The sequence below is a fragment of the Condylura cristata genome, unplaced genomic scaffold (genome assembly GCF_000260355.1).
Source record: "Condylura cristata isolate star-nosed mole 26May11 unplaced genomic scaffold, ConCri1.0 scaffold00033, whole genome shotgun sequence".
NCBI classification, from domain to species: Eukaryota; Metazoa; Chordata; class Mammalia; order Eulipotyphla; family Talpidae; genus Condylura; species Condylura cristata.
In genome coordinates this window covers 7,163,617-7,177,043 of record NW_004567134.1, presented here as the reverse complement: position 1 = coordinate 7,177,043, position 13,427 = coordinate 7,163,617, and positions in this window count along the sequence as shown.

Sequence of the window (13,427 nt, the reverse complement as noted above, 5' to 3'; positions counted from 1 at the left end):
TAGTATCAGTATGTAATGTTCAGAAGTTATGCAAATTAGAGAAAGTGGAATGACATCTTTGAATTTCTAGAAGAAAACAAAATTGGACAAACAAACACTACATCCAATGAAAACAATTTTCAAAAATGAAGAATAAAATATTTTCAGACAAACATAAGCTGAAAGGATTTACTACGATACATTGTATTGCAAGAAGTACTAAAGGGAGCTCTCTAAGCACAGAACAAATGACAAATGAGTGGATATCAATGATGGGGAAAATGTCAATCTGACATCTGAGCACAGACAATTCCAGGCAATCCCAGGCAAATTTTAGTAGTAATGTTAAAATCTAAGCAATAAAACTCTACAAGATAGTATAAAAGAATGACTGTAAACTATGTAAAAGTTCTGTATGATAGATTAGATTACATTAAAATTCAGGATTTCTGTTCCTCATGTATTACTTCAACGAAAAGGGAAGCCACATGCACTTAACAAAAAATCATCTGTATATCTGATATCTGTAGAAACTCCTTCAAATCAATAACAGAAAAGATAGATGCACCACTAGAAAAATGAGCAATGAATTCAAACAGGCCCTTTATAAAAGAAGAGATCTAAATGGTGAAAATATTTTAAAAGACATCCAAGTTATCCTTCTGATGAGTTGCAATTTAACTTATAGTGACATGTAACCTAACAGCAAAAAATTTATACCTAAGGTGCATGAAATAAAACTAACTGACAATATCAAATGTTTGCAAGGTTGCATAAAAATTAGCAATTGTTGGCAGAATTGTAAAACACACAACTCTTCTAGAAGAATGTAATCTTAAATGAAATTAAACACATACCCTACTCAGTGACCTAAAGATTCGAAGGGATATGCCTACAAGAAGTGAATAGGAACCCATAAAAAGCCTCTAACATTGAATGTCCATTGCAGATCTAGTAATTATAGCCCAAGAAAGGAAATGACCCAAACGTCTACCAATTGTAGAATAGTTAATAACTAGTAGTTTAAAAAACTCATGGAAAAATCATATAAAGCACTACTGTACAGCAATAAAATGAATGAAACAGTTACCGGTAACATTGTAGGTGACAATCAAAATCCCCAGTGGGGGAAGAATATTTACCATATGATTCCATTGATACAAAACTTAACAGCAGGCAAAATTCACCTGTGGTGGTAAAATCCAGAGAGAATTAAACTTTATGGAATAAAGTAGGGTAGTGACTGGGAAGGGAGATGTGAGATACTGATCATTTCATGATTTATATAATAATTGCCAATTTTCTCACATACTGATAATTCCTTGAGTTGAATATTTAGGACTTATGAATTTTCCTGCATGTGTGTCAGAATTCAATAGCATGTACACATATAATTCAATATAGCAGAGTACTTTTAGCTGGAGACTTGAGTAAAATTAATGACTGTAAATTGGCAATTACTTGTGGTCAATTTGCTCTGAATTTTTCCTGGAACCAACATTCTGCATTGGGTTAATGGCTGTGGCGTGGGTTTTGTTCTCCATCAACAGCCCTGGGCAGCCCGAAGTGCAAGTTTGTTCAGGTTTTATTAGTCTTTGAGTAGCCATGTGCAGCAGGAAGCTTCCCTTTGATATTTTCTAGCATTTTTCCCTCTTCACTTTATGCTCCCATCCTGTTGAGAGGTCTCTGGTATTAACAACAAATAAATGGGCAGCTGTAGCTTACTTTACAAAAGGATGCCTTAGTTAATCCTTTTGTGATGAATCACCTAATTTTTTATTAATTCCTGTTCTTTTGATGTCAAGAGAAGGCACCTGTCACCACTTGCTAAATACTATTTGCTGTTTATTTGTCAATAATTGTGGGGTTTTACCTTATAAAGTATGTGGAATTGGTAACCTAACTATATGCTTAATGCATAGTAGCTTATGAAACATTTCATGCGCACTACCTCACTCATTTGAGCTTCATCAAAACCATGTCCAGAAAGTAGGACAAGCATCATTATCTCCCTTTTCTATTCAAGAGGAAACTGAGGCTGCAAAATAAACACTTTATTTGAGATGCCCAGGGAAAGTCAGGTTTTAGTATCACTGAGTGTGGGCAAATGATACAGATTATGAGGCAAAGATATAAATGCAAACAGTTTTATTAGAAGAGTGAAGAAGTTACAGAGAAGGGAAGGGCAAACCATCAATAAAGGCTGTGCAACCAGTTCATCTGCAATTTGGGCTACTGGTATTTAATTCTATCTGATCTGGGAACCTGGCATCTTACTATAGAGTACCCCATTTTTTACGTTTCCATTTTTTTTATATCGTTGGTGCTTGTTACCAATTGAAGAATTTTTTTTTTTTACTCCAATTTATCAATTATTTTCTTCTTGTTGCCTTCAAGAAATTTTGCCGCTTTGGCTTTATGCTTAGGTTCATTTTGCTTGTTTGTGTTTTATAACAGATAAGGGTCAAGGCTCATTTTTCCTTCTCAAGCGCATATCCCGTTGCGTCAGCATTATTAGTTAAGAAAACTACTTTTCCGCTGAAATATTTTAGCACTTTCATTGAATTCAATTAGCCCTATGTAAACTGGTCTTTTTGCAGTCTATTGTGTTTTGTTTTATTTGTCTGTGCTTCAATACCAGATAGAATGGATTCAATAATCTCTTTAGAGGGGCCCTGGGTGATGGTTAATGCCCATATCACTCACTTCCATTTAAGAGATCTTGAACAACTAAGATTTAAAAGCCCTTGAATAACTAATGTGAAAGAAATTCCCAAGGCACCAGGACTACATTTTAAAGAAAAAAATTAGATTAGACTCCCCAAGTCCTATATTTGGGATACTTATGTGTGGTATTCTTTTTTGCCATCTATGAAGAAGTTGGCTGGGGGTTACCTTTATTAAGAGGGTGAATTTAAAAACTGGAATGAACCTCAGTGCTTGTCACCCAACAATCTGAAAAAGGGGTTTCTATAGAGCAGGCAGCATTTACTTCCCCCAAACCAGGTTCCTTCCACCCTGTATTTTTTTTTAATATCATCAATAATACTATATTATTTTATTTTATTTCTATAAAAGAGCAGGGGTTTAGGCCATAGGTGTGGCGGGAAGGCGCAGGAGGGGTGAGAAGATTCACCAGATAAGACTGGGGAGTAGAGCAGACAGATTAACTGAACTAGTCGCTGAGGGGAAGGAGAGCGGTGGGCAAGATAGGAGAGGTCTCCAGATCCCTGTGAGTTAGCTCCCTGGCTGGGGATCAAAATCAGGCTGTGAGTTAGTTGATGGCTGTGATAGCGGTGAGACTTAACTCCTAGACCACCGGGAGGGCTCATCTATAATGCTATATATGTAATATCTTTATGTGGTATTTTGTAAGAAATAATAAAAAAAAAAACATAAGCTGTCTGAATCACTGCTGAATTGGGAAAGCTTTTTCCTAATATGCATTATTTTCATAGCAGACAATTATTAAAACAATGTCACCTTGATCGGAGGTGATCCACATCACGCGGCAGACCTCTCCTCAACAACCCCCACCCCCTACCTCCCCCACCTCACCTCATTGCAGCTCCCCTCAGCAGTGTACTTCACATTCTGCCTGTTCTGCTCCCCACTCTGACTTTGGTGAATCTTCTCACCGCCCTGGTACCTCTGGCCTGTACCCCAGTTGTATATGCATAAATAAATAAATCTTAAAAAAAAAAGTCCCGGATTAGAACTCAAGTCTCCTGATTCCAAATCCATTGTTTTTTCACTAGACCACCATGTTTACAGTACCTGCCATAACTGTGTACTTTCTGTAACATGTGTATTCAAATTGCTACTAACACAGCTTATGACAACAGAGACATTATCCCCATTACTATAATTATGTGGAAAGAGCCCAATTGGTAGGTCAAGCTATGTTTTGAGTTGTGTGAGTTTATTATCCATGGAAAGTCCCCCAATTTTAGATTTGCTTAAGTCATGCCTCAGGAAACTAAAGTTTGAAATTTTGGAAGTGGGAAAAATGAATTTTCAATTTAATTAGGTTGCGACTGTTCCTGAATGCCACCAATATGATTAAATACTATTTATCACCTGAATAGAATAATGTACAGTACTGTGTTTTTAAAGAGAAAGTAAATTTTCAAAGGATCCAGTCCTTAAACAAAAAGATAGAGAATAGAGGTGATTTTAGCTATAGACCCAAAATTCTGCCACATGTGCTTAAATAAGCTTTAGCAGCAATTAAAATTGTTAGATGTTCCTGTTTTGCTGTTTTTGGCAACAGAGAATGAGTAAGCTTACAAAATGCTCTCTAGGGAAGTGTTTAACTGTTGAAATTTGAACTTAATATAAAGGAGTTGCAGTGTGGTATTGTTCGTAGATAAAAATACTCTGCATTTCCAAAATTCAAATAAGTCTACACTTTTGAACCACACAGAAGCAGCACATTGAGTTAAGGCAGCTGCCACTTGATAACGAAGTACTTGATTGTGTTCATTCAATCATTCATTCATTCACTCCTTCAGTGGTCAATCACAATCTTTATGATAGCTTTGTGAATGATACCTCTGAGTGATTTTTCTTTTGAATCGTTTTGTGTATTAAGCAGTGGTGATATTGATCCTTATGTACTTTTAATGAAAAGAACAGCCACTGAGGCTTCATCTCATTCAAATGTATTAGCATTTCCAACAATTTCTTACTTTGTTTCTCCTTGATGTGAAGTTACTGACATTTGGGGGGTGAAAAAATAAAAAGTACATATTTAAAGATTTAAAATAAAAATAATTTCATTATTTCAGACACCTAATTTTTTAAGTTTTTACTTTTTCTTTTCAACTGAATCTTAAATATTACTGCTTTTTCTTTAATGGTATAGAGAGGCACTTTTATGTGTGTCTCAAAATAAACTAAGGTAGCATGCAAGGTCAGGTAATTGTGTAATAAAATGATCCAATGAATGTGCAAAAAAAAGTTACTGAGCTTTTAATTCTTGTTATTATAACCCATGGGCAAAACTAAGTTTCTTGAACTTTCTACCTATCACCTCCCATGTCAGCAATTTTAAATGAACTCATTTCTTAAAATAAAGTGGAAATGACATTTTCTAATATTTCTCACAATTAAAAGTATTTTCAGTGTGCTTTATACCTTAGTGTGATAACTATGACAGGATATCTGGGTCTTCTGATTTCCTAAGGCAGAATGTCCAATGTTCTCTACCTCCACAGTCGGAGTCCCAATAGCTGCCTTCCCTGGTACAGGTAATCTACATTTGTTAGGTAACAAATATATACTGTACTCAGTACTATGCTAAATGATACAGAGCTCACTAAGATCCTGAGATAGAACTTCAAGGTTAACCTTCAAGCAACAGTCATTACAGACAGCTTTATAAACTGATATTGCTATACAATTCTGTAACTGTTGTTACATTCTCATCTTCAACTTTTCTTCTTGAGTTCTGCTAATCTCAAAGCAGCCTGAATGCATTTCCAAGAAGAATAGCTTGAAATAGCAGCCATACTTTGAAAAATTTTTAAATCCCTTTTGAAAAGGGCATTCTATTGCTGTACTTAGTATGAAAGTAAGGTTTCTGGAAGAGATGCTTTGTTCATCCTGTGACTTTAGGAACAACTTTACCACACATCATCAGAGGCACTGATACTCCAGTTTGAGAACCTTTAAAGGTGATCTACAAAAGATGAACTCCCATGAATATTTTATCAGAGGAGTTACAACTCAAAAGAAAAAGAGGAACTTCATCTTCCTCCATATTATGGATGGATTGAGCATCAAGAAGTGCACCACCCTAATAGTTTGAAAAATACTGATAGAGGAAAGAACAGGGGTATAGACGCAGGCACTCAGTTGGAAGACGCGGGCTTCAGTGTCCTCTCTTGAACAGACTGTTTGACCTTGGAAATGTCACAGCCCTTCTTAAAGCACCATTCTTCCTCTGTCAGAGTGACTGCATGCTCATCTCTAATTCTGCCATCCTGATTGCATTGAATCAATGAACACAGGTGAGCAGCAATGGCTCCCTAAGTGCCAAGGTCACCCCCAGGAATAACATCAACAAAGTAATTTTAAAATACTTCTTGCTGTCTGAAGCCTACTACGAAAGGAAGAAACTGGTATTGAGCTACTACAACGTGCCAATTATTGTCTATTCCCCAATAAGAAAGAAAGGACTCAACACCACTCCTTACAAATGATTTAGGAGCAAAGTTTATAGACTGAGTTACATAAGAAACATTCCAAAACAGGGCAGCAGCAGAGGAAATACTGAATCTTGAAGTTAAAGTGATATTCCAAATGGGAAAGAATGTATATTAGCAATCTTTTAGAGAAACTGAACTGAGAGCTGAATCTGGGAGATTAGTAATAGAAGACAGAAAGGAAAGTAGATATTGAGTTGGGAAAATAACAAAAACATGCAGTGGAAGTTATCTGCAGTTCAAGAAATTTGAGAGAAATAGGATGAATAAGAGAAACTGGCAACATGGCGGTCATATTTAAGTTTCTTTAATCAATCCACATTGCACAAATAGTGGAGGCACACAAATACTTCACAATGACTAGGCAGATGGTAGAAGTCTCTATAGAACACCTACAAAGAGCACAGGTTCAAGCCAGATAACCTCACACAAAGTATTAAAATACTAACCTGCTCTCTAAGACCTGCCCCATCTAGGAGAAAACCTGAGGTATGCAGACTGATAGGCAAGAAAACTCATTTTTTGTTAAAGATTTATTGATTTATGCAAAGAAGAATAGGGGTACAGGCCAGAGGTGAGATGATCCAGGCAGATCTACTGAAATACACTGCTTAAAAGAGCAGCAGGTGAGATAGGTCTTTCATGCCATGCGGGTCACCTCCCAAGCCAGGGATTGAACTTGTGCTCCAGTGGCTGCAGAATGCTTCACAGTGCTACACTTTAACCCTCTGCACCACTAGGGAGGGCCCAGAGAATACTAAATTTTATAGAAAGAAGCAAGGACATCAAGAGATGAATCTTGATATCGAATGAGACATTAACAGATAAAGAATTCAGAGAGCACTACTACAATTCAGAAAAGAAAGAGCACATCCTAAGATTAAAAAAGAAATTAACAGCATGATGTCTGACCACCAGGTACTTAGACTTTCCAACATTTACTTCATCAACACTTAGATCTGTTCAGTGCCCTCCCTCCCCTTCTCTACCCTTTTATTTCTGTTTTCTGTTAGCTGAGTGGTGACGGCATTGCCATTTACATCAGCACTCAGCATCTATTCTCATCTTCTGCTAAAACATTGGGTTTAAATACATACAAAGGAGCAGCAGGAGACTTGAAAAAGACTGACTTTATAGATATATTTTTTTTCTTGTGTGAAAATCTAAAAACAGAAACCAGGATAGAAAATAGGGAAGAGAAAGAGGGTAGAAGAGTCACTCTTTTCATCTTTAATGCACAAGGCAAGATGGATTTGTCCTTATCCGTCCGTAGGTAAGGCAAGGGATACAAATTTCTTTCAAGATTTCAGGAACAACAAGGATTGGTGCTGGACCTCAAGTTGTTTTGTTTTTTGTTTGTTTGTTTGTTTGTTTTTAGATTGATTTATTTATACATACAGAACTGGAGTACAGGCCAGAGGTGCAGAGACAGAGTGAGGAGAAGAACAGCTGGATTGACCGAAATACACTGCTGAGAGGAGCAACCAGCGAGACAGGAGTGGTCTGTCGTGCCATGTCGTCAGCTCCCTGGCCAGGGATGGAACTCATGCTTCAGTGGCTGCAGACAGCTTCATAGTGCTGCGCTTCAGCCTGCTGTGCCACCAGGGAGAGCCCCCACTGGACCTCAAGTTTTAAGTGTAAAGAAGTAACTCCCAAACTTATTTTAAAATTTTCTAGGTGGACACGGATCTTATTATTTTGATGCCAGAACAGACTTCAAGATCCTCTGTCTTTCTTTCTGTGAATACAAGAAATATTAAATGATTCATTCAAGTCACAAAATTATTGGAGAATGAGACTGAAGTGGAACTTGAGGTTTCTGATACTTTAATATTTCACTACTTTAGTAAGACCAAATGACAATTATTCTTGGAATTTACTACCAAGAAAGATTTTAATGCCACCAAATGACTGAAAAGCCTATATTAAAAGTCCCTGTTTTGACCTCTCCTGAAATCAGAACTTACTGTTCTCATGAGCAAACTACCTTCCTTATGCAACAAATCACCCTCCTTAATAACAGTTTTTTTCCTATGGGATTAAGACAAAGCCTACTGAACTCAGCTTACCTCCTATGACTTACTTTTCATCAGCCTCAGATTTTATACTCAAAGAAAACAAACTTCCTAAGAGTTCTCACAACATAGAGTGTGCTCTTCTAGAAACCATAACTTGAATCATTTTATCTTCACTTTCTGGAAAGCACTTCTCAAATGTCCTTAGCATGACACACACAGTACCCACTGCAGCCTAATTTGAATGCCCCAAAACCAACAGCTTGCTTTAATGATAGTTGTTTTATAATAGTGATGATGTATCATCTGACTTAGTTTTACCTGCGCGGTCTTAGTTAAATTACTTATCTTTTCTGAACCTCATGGAAATTATAGATTTACTTGCAATCTGCAGGCTAAGATATAGGAACATAATTTTAAGTTTCCTATGACAGTATCTTCAAGGCAAGGGACTGATGGGAAAAGAAAGAAATAAATCCAATGTTAGCTTCAGTTTTTCACCCTCCAACCTCCCAATGAAGTTTACATTCTCCAAGCAGCAAAAAAAATGGGGAATATATTCTTAGTCTTATTGATCTATTATTATAATTCAGATACTGCTCTGAGTTTTACATTATTTACTCATTTATTCGTTGTGGTATTTATCACAACAAATACAAGTGGTGGCATTATTATTTCTCTTTTAGGAATGAAAGTAAGCAGAGGCAACAAGTTAGGCCAGAAGAATAATGCTAGTCAGTAACCTCCAAGAAGAGGTGACATACGTGTTTGCTGAGCTGAAACAGAATAGTAGGTACGTGACCTTCTGGGTGACATACTTTTCTGTTCAGCACAATGGTGGAGACTACAATTTCTAGACATGATGGTTGAGTATCAACCTGAACACCTTGTGTAAATGCATAGAAAAGAAACTTTTTTGTTATGCTATAGGCACACATTAATAATTAAATGCTGGTGACTAAGTCACTCAAATTTGAAGTGGGGTACTCATGCTACTACAACCTAATCTAATCCACCCCAACTACAAGTCAGAAAAATAGTAGAAAAGGCACTGGACCACACAGTTAATCTTATCTCTTTACTTGTCTCTATAATGACAATATATAAGGATACGTCACGCACAGAAATCTGCTGCTTAAGTCACAGCTCCTGGCACACTGCCATCACCTAAGGTCCTCAGCATATTTTGGCAGTTATGTGATCACTACCCTCTTTCTCAATTCATCGCAGGCACCTCAAATTTAGCTTCAATTCTTTTTTACTAAGCATAGGCATGCCCCAATATTACTTTCAATTCAGGAAGCCACGTAGCTGTTACTCATTTTTTAGAATTGATAGGTGCTAAGAAACCTGGTTGTCATCCTATTATGAATCTTTTTTTTTTATGTCACACCTGTTTATAACTGACACATGCCTCCATCTATAGTGAAAGGTTGTTATGATAGAAGCACATGAGATTTACTCAAGGAACGCAAAGAAATGAGTACTTAAATTGGATTAGGGAACTCAAAAATAGGTTTCAGTGGAAGTGACATTTATGGTGAACCTTGGGTCATAAGTTCAATTGGTGAGGCAGTTTGAAGTATAAGATGGTCAACTGAAATAGAGGTAATAGCAAGTTGAAAGGATTGAAAGTCTGAAAGAGAACAGCACTTGCTGGGAACTATAGTTCCTCATGGATCATGTTCAAAATGAATCGTAAGCTAGACTGCTATGTTTGTGGTGGGAAGCCAGCTCGCCCCTACATTATATACATGATAAAGTTTTATTATGTTCTTTATGTACAGCTACAGAGATTTTTAAGGGGGGGATTACACGATTAACTGACAGTAAAGAAAAATATTATGCTGACTTCAGTATGATGAATGAATGGAAGAAGAATAGTTTTGTGGCAGGATAACCAGCTGAGAGAGATGGTTACAGTGAAAAATAATAAGAACATCAAGAGGGTGGCAGAAAAAATGCACAAAAGGACAGTTTGCATGGATTTTTTTTTTAAGGTGCTAGAGGACAGCTTTTTTAAAGACAAAAATTAATGATAGATTTGAGTGTAAAGCAAGAGTAATCTATGTCGTCTTGAATATTCCAGAGCTGCTTTTCTTTTTAGGATTATGGTTAGATTACATTTTAATTGTCTTTTAGATTCTGTATTTACCTTTTAGTACCCCTTTGTTACAGGGATAATTGTGTTGGCAATATTTTCTTCTAATTGCCTGTATTGTTGCTTTCATATTGGTGGGTTTGCAGACTTTGAGGGACTTCTAGTTAATTCCTAACATCAGCACCAAATTGCCCCTCACATCAGTAAACCATACTAGAGGTATGTATCATCCCATCTCAGGTTAAACTGACTCAGAAGTGAGCTGTTTCACTGAGCGGTGGCCAAACAGGAAATCTATGAGTAAAATAAATATTGTTGCCTTGTTTAAAAGTTGGTGACTGTCGGGCCCTCCCTGGTGGCGCAGCGGGTTAAAGCACTGCACAAAGAAGCTTAAGCCACTTCCTCATGAGTTCAATTCCCACCTGCGAGGGGGACCACATGGCGTGGCAGACCTCTCCTGACCCGCCCGCTGCTCCCCTCAGCAGTGTACTTCGTCGATCTGCCTGTTCTGCACCCCACTCTGTCTCTGAATCCTCTCACCCTCCGCATCTCTGGCCTGTACCCCAGTTCTGTATGAATAAATAAATAAATCTTTAAAAAAAAAAAAAAGTTGGTGACTGTGAAGGTGATTTGTTACACAGTAAATCAATGAAAAATTGTGACTTAAAATTTTTGGTTTGCTTTAGTAAAGAGAGACCCTTCATAAAGCACCTGGGCCTGAGTATAGGGATTTGATATTTTCACTACATTTGAGAATCAAAGAAAGGGTCTTTTTCTGTTTGAACTTGAAACTCTTTAAACAGGCCTTGGACCTTAATATACTGTATGGTTATCCTGAATTCTTACAGTGTTGTCTTATTTGAGGACATGGAGAAAGGATGATGAAAAGGGTCTTTAATGACATGCGTTGTGGTTCTTTTGTAAACCAATGGGAGCAGGAAGAGTATTTCCTTTAGGGAAATTTAAGTGTTCCATGGTATAGGAATTTCCAACTCATCCTGCCTCTTTGATTTCAAGGTGCCAAAGTGTGTTGGAGGGAACTTAGTATGCTTGAGACTCTCACCCCAGGCTTTTAATGGTGCAGGTTGGCCTCAGGCATGCCACATGGGCCTACAAGAAGCCTTAGTTTTTGCACCAGCGCTTAAAGAAGACCAGAATGGTGATGGCAGTGTTCACTCAACAAAAGCAAAACAACTCTGGTGGAGAAAGCACCTAAGAAATGGAGAAAGCCACCTACTATGGACTAGTAGGATCTACTAGACTCTTAGATGGAAGCCGAATTTAGTTTAAGTACCCTGACACACCTAAGCACAGTCCCTGTGAGAAGGTGCTGGAAATGAAATTGTAATGACAAAGGCTGGGCTTCCTTAGGCATAAAATCTCGGCTTACCCTTTTTACCTTTTGTAAAGGCCTTTTCTTGCTAGTTTCTTGCAAGTGATTTCATGCATTTGGCTAGATAAGGCACAGGAAGAAACAGGTTTTACACACACACAGACACACACACACACACACACCCCTAAGTGCAAATCTCATGAACCTGAGGCACGATTTACACTTCCATTTCATGCCGAATTGCAAGCCGCTTCAAGAAAGACGTTTTTCTGCTTTTACATCGACATCAGCAGTCTAGGTTTTCTGGAAGGTGATTCACCCCGGCCGTACAGAAGCAAGGGACTCCCTCCTATTTCTCCCTCTCTCAGCCCAAGGGGGAGCCACCCGCAGCCGGCTCCGTGCGCCACGTAGGGTGCACCTCCCGCCTGCGCTAGCTATCTAGAAACACAGCAGTTTCAAGACGCTAGGATTGGGGCGGGGGTTGGGGTAGGGGGGACAGGACCTGGCGGGAGGCCAGGCGCTGAGTGCAGCTGGCGGGAGACCTCAGCTCCAGAGCCGGGCTTGAGGAACAGTCCGCCCGCGCCACCCACGCAGGAATCCCCTCCCCAACCCGGCGCGCCCCCGGCGCGTTGGCCGCGCGCCGCGGCCGGATCTTCTCGAATTTCAACACAAAGGGAATCCTCGGCCGCAGGAAGTGCATCACCAGAAAGGGGGTCCGGGGGCGGGGAGAGGGATACTTCCCTCCCACTCTACACCCCCGCCCCGCCGGAGCCCTGGGCCGCGTGACGAAACCTTCAGGGTCCCCCTTCTGCCCTGGCAGCCCGGAAAACTCAAACAAGAACCCCCATCCCCAAGAGACAGTCGCCGGGGGAGGGGGGGGGAGCGGACGCACCTACCACCTGTCCTGAGCTCGGGGACGGCGGGCCCGGGAGCTGCCCTCGGCCCGGGCCTCACACCTGCTTGCGCCCCTTCCCACCCCGCCCTTTCCTTCCGGGTGCGCCAGCACCTGGGCTGACGTTGGTGTCCCGGACTCTCAACTCTCCTTCCCCCTCTCCGGGGTTCTCCGTGGACTCCCGGCTCCAGGCGTCTTCCCTCCACCCCCAGCGACGCTGCGCCCCAGGTTGGGGCGAGGCTTTCCCCGCTGCACGTCGGTGGCCAGGGAGTCCCCGCCCGAGCCGCGCGGGGAGAGCAGCGAGAAACCGCTTTCGTTTTCCGAGACACCTGCCGTTCGGGGGTTCCGCGGGCGTTCTCGCGGCGGCGGCCAGCTGAGGCGGGAGCCTCCGTGGCGCGGAGACGTGTGGGGATGCCGCTTCGCGAGGCAACCTGACTGCCTTTACTTAGCTTGTATTTGCAAAGCCTTGAGAACAGCAAACTTTGCTAGAAATGTTTTACTCACATTGCACCGGAGAAGGGGTTACTATCCACTGTCCATAGAAAAAGCTATTACTATTTTCTTTCAGTTTAGACATCCTGGGGGAGGCCGAGGCAGTAGGGGAGAGGGGCTGCAACGCTGCTTCCTCAGGCCGGGAGCAGAGGCGGGAAAGCCCCGCGCTCTGACCACGTCCCGGAGTGACAAGCGCGAGCGCCCGGGGAGGGGGTCACGCACCCAACTCGACGCTGCCCGGCGCTCGCCGTGGCAGGTGTGCCGGAAGGGGGGCCCTGCCCCGGGGGCAACGGGAGGCCCCAGCTTTCTAGGACACCACAGGGGCAGAAGGCGGATGCCCTCGCCCCCCCACCCCCCCCCCCACACCCCCCTGGTTCCCGGCGGAGCCCGGGTACCTGCCCTGACC